This window comes from Balaenoptera borealis, assembly GCF_965194805.1.
Source record: "Balaenoptera borealis genome assembly, chromosome: 17".
NCBI classification, from domain to species: Eukaryota; Metazoa; Chordata; class Mammalia; order Artiodactyla; family Balaenopteridae; genus Balaenoptera; species Balaenoptera borealis.
Genome location: NC_138876.1, coordinates 62226519 through 62230958, shown reverse-complemented (window position 1 = coordinate 62230958; position 4440 = coordinate 62226519).

Genomic DNA, 4440 nt, shown 5'->3' with positions numbered 1-4440 from the left:
AGTAGCCATATATTAGCCATATATGGCTAATGGCTAGTAGCTTGGTTCACTGGCCAAATCCAGCCAATGAGCTAAGTTGTATTTTTATGTTTAAATTGTTGAAAAAAATAAAAAGAAGAAGAATATTTATTGACACCTGAAAATGATATGGAATTCAAATTTCAGTATTCCTAACAAAGATTTATTGGATCATAACCACGCTTATGCAGTTACAGATCTTCTGCACCAAATTCTGTGCTAAAAAATGACAGAGTGAATTAGTTTTGAGAAACTGTATGACACCAAAATCTTAAAATATTTACCATCTGGTCCTTTCCAGAAAAAGTGTGCTGACCTCTATTTTAGTGGTTTGCTCTGCTAGGATCATGTATTAGTTATCTTAGTTTGCACTCAACACATAGCTGACACACAAAAGAGACTCTATCTTTTCAAAATAGTATATATTTTGTACATTCAATTTAACAAGCATTTATTCAACAACTATAATCCTAAAACCCAACCTGTCTACCTAGAAATCGTACCTTAGAATTTTTCCAGCCCTGAACACTGTGTCACCAGAATAATGATAAAGCATAGTCAAAAATAAAATTCTCAATTCAGACCGATCTGGGTCCAAGCTCCAGCTCTGCCCCATCTGCAATCTTGAGTAATTTACTTACCTTCTGTAACCTGTTGTTTCAATATCTGCAAAATGGGTCAAAATAATACTAACTCACAGGGCTGTGCAATGATTAAATGAGATGATGCGTATAATAAGAGTAACATGACTGAAACCTGGTAAGTTTTCAATACATATTAGCTATTTTTAGTACATATATCTAAAGTTTCCTAACCTAAAAATTTACTCCTTTCAATAGCTTTTGTCTCTGCTTTTGAATGAAGTGATGTTTTAATTAATATGGTTTATAAAACTATTTGTTCATTCTATTCACTTTGTCAAATATTAGCGTAACTATGTAGATAAGTTATAAATATTTTGGACACCAAAACACTTTACTAGAATATTATAATAAGTCTTTTAAATTTATATAAATGGAAATGAAGAATATATTTGAAGGAGGAAAGGGGATTTATCTATAAGGAACATGAAAGAACTATTACTTAGAAAGCTTTAACAACTTTAGAATGAGAAACACACATTTTAGTAGTATATTATATAGCTCTACACTAGGCCCATAAAATACTTTTTAAAACACAATTTAAAAATTAATAAGTGTTGTGTAAATGTTATAAATTATTATCATGCTTAATATTATAAAATTATTCAAATTACATAGTTCCATTTATTTCCCTTGTTGACATGTTAACATAGCTGAAAATAATTCTTTGGACAGTTATGTTTAATTTAGGTTTTATGACTCTTTGGAGTGAAGAGAGGAAGAGTGTTGTAATTTTCTGGATGTAGAGAATCATTTGCTATGGTAAACTGGATAAATGCTTGTGCTGCCTCATGGGAGTGGAATAGAAAAGAGTAGCTGGTTCTATTCTGCTGAGATGCCAAGGTCTCCGTATTCTTTCAAAATCAGTGGCCTTAGAGGGATCGTGAATTGCTGAGGTGGAGCAATCCTTACTCTTCTTTCTCTCTCGTCTACTGCCTTTGAAATCAACTAGAGCTGCATACTTGGAAGCAGCACAAAGGGTAAGTCTGGAAATAAAAATATGGCCTAGGATTTGTGATGCTCAAGTGATTCAGACTCATTTCTCCAATAGCTGCAGTACTGAAATATGCTAGACTTATCATTGATATATTGCAGTTCATAGTGTTCTAATTCATTTTACAGAAGGAATCCTGCCCAGCCCAACTATTACTCTTTTCAATAGAACTTATGCTTTCGTTCCATTTGAAATAATTCATCATTAAGTTCAGAATACCTGATTCTATCAAATTATGCAGATACAGAAGGTGTCCAGGCCATCTTTGTGGACAAAATCACAGTGGTTAAAATCTCTTCTGTTATGTAATGTTCATTTGTGATATAAAATGCACTCCCAATATGACAAACCTTTTTCTTCCTTCCTTTCAGCAGTTTCTGAAATTCTAAATATTTCTTTCCTGAATAAATAAAAATGGAGATAAACAAGTCCCTTAGCTTCTGTACTCAGCATACAACAAAATGCACTTATTTTTTCTTCTGTGTAAGATTGATATTTTAACAACAGTCTTCTTAACACCTTCTATTTTATGGATGCACTGCACATATTTGTATTGTGTACCTTAGAGAGAGCCTGGCCTGTGTTTATTAATTTGTTTTATATTAATATATATATTAATTTTGTTGGTATTGATAGGCTCTTCATCATCAATTATGAGGATTTTACTTTACCATTTCACCAAAAAAACAGAAATTAGAATGCATTCCATGCACTAGAAAAAATACATATATAAGTAATCTAGAAAATAATTATCACTATGTAGTATTTCACAGAGCAATGTTACAGATTACTACTGAAATTAATATGTTGATGTCAGTTTTTTTCCTCTTAATTTGTAACCCTATTGCCCACTTTGTTAGGTTTATTTTATGGCTCACAAATAGATCTAATTCCTTGAAATATTTACCACCATGAAATGGTCACTTAACAACAATAACAAAATAATTATATTGCTCTTAGAGTCTTAAGATTTAGTGATTTTTCGTCTAAAATAACAATCAGATGGATTTAAATAAAGGAAGCCAACCATTTAAGAGAAAGAAGATAAAAGTTCCAAAATTTAACTTTATGTTACTTATAAACACATAATGTGTTATATTTTTGTAAATAAGTCCAGATAAAAAATACTCTAGTTTTTTCAAAAGCTATCATCATGTAACTAATATTTTATTTAAATGTGTAATTATTAATCGGTTTCAGTTCAAAACAGGGCAATCATTTGGTTTCTTCAGACTCTAGTTACACGTTGAGTAGTCTCTTATTTTAAGTCAAACTCCTATCACTAATCACAGAGGAACAAAGATGTGTCCAAATTTTGAAGGAACATGGGTGTCCCAAAGCTCAGATAATGAATTTTAGCTCTCTCAGGAGAAAAGCCTTTCCTGTATGTAGTCTGGCAATATTCCAAGATTTCTTTTTAAAAGTAACTCCATATGTGTACTGAAAATAAGCTAGTGATGTTTTAAATCAACTGGAAAGAGAGGCTGTTCTTTTCAATATTTTTTTCCTGAGCATAACTTTGAAGTGCAGCATTTGGGGATTATGAAGGTTTGGGTTACCTGCTGAATGAAGGCATGGAAAATTATTTGAAAGTACCCTTTTTTTTGAAACTGTACTTTAAACTTATGAAATATCACCTGTGGTTAAGAAAAGGTATGCAATTCAAAGCATTTTTTTTCCAACCTAAAGACAAAGAGTTAATTTTAAATTGTGATTTTATTTTCCAAGTTTACTATGGCTGCAAGATCATAATCAAAAGTTTGTGGTTCACTTATCTTAGAGGTAGGAGATGATGAGGACAAGTGAATACTATTAAATTAGAGAAAATATGGGTAAATTTATAATGAGTTAGGTACTGTGAGCAAAACTGAAGCAAAGACCACAGCTTACTATGCTCTAATGATTGTCTCACAGCAGGTATTTTAAGAGATTTCATTCTCAAATAAATTCAACTCGCATCTATTTCTCAGTAATGTGTTCTGAATTTACATAAGGCATTCAAAGACTTGAAAAATGTATATTTATAGTCCATTCTTGTAATATTCTTAGCTAGAAAAAAGTTTCTGCATTGCCAAATTTGTATAATGTAACTATATATAAAGGAAAATGTATTTAACTAATGATTCTTTTTCAGAAAGAAAGAAACTGTAATAATACATGTGTTATTTACATCATGAAAGTTATCCTTTGCCTAATATATCACAGACATACTTAATATAGTTGGGTACTGTCTAACAGCATTTTGCAAATATATGGATGGTTCTATAGTTAAATATTTACTTTAGTATGCAAAAATTTTTTTCACTATATCCAAAAAAGAAGATGGCTGCAATAGAAAATTATAAAAGGGTAACAAAAAGAACCAATCAGATACTTATTAAATAAATGTCAACTGTATTAAAAATCATGTTTCAGAGATGTTGTAAAGATATCACTTCAGAAACTCATTTCCAAAGTATTTCAACATTTATAATTGGTAAATTATGTTTAATTTATATATTTTAAAGGTAATGTGGTATGGTGTATAACTTATGGTAAAACTAACACTTACTAGATATATTTTTCATGAAATTAAGAAATATTTACTGAATGTGCCTGGTGCTTTGCTAAGGGCTAAGGAACCAATAAAATATATTGCATATTAGCTATTGATAAGTGTTAAAGAGAAAAAAAAAATATTGCAGGGAAGGGAAATATAATATTTTGGGTGTGTTGCATGGAAAAGTTGTTGAAAATTTTGATAGAGAGGCTGAAAATCACCTCTGAAGTGGCTTTTGAATAAAGACC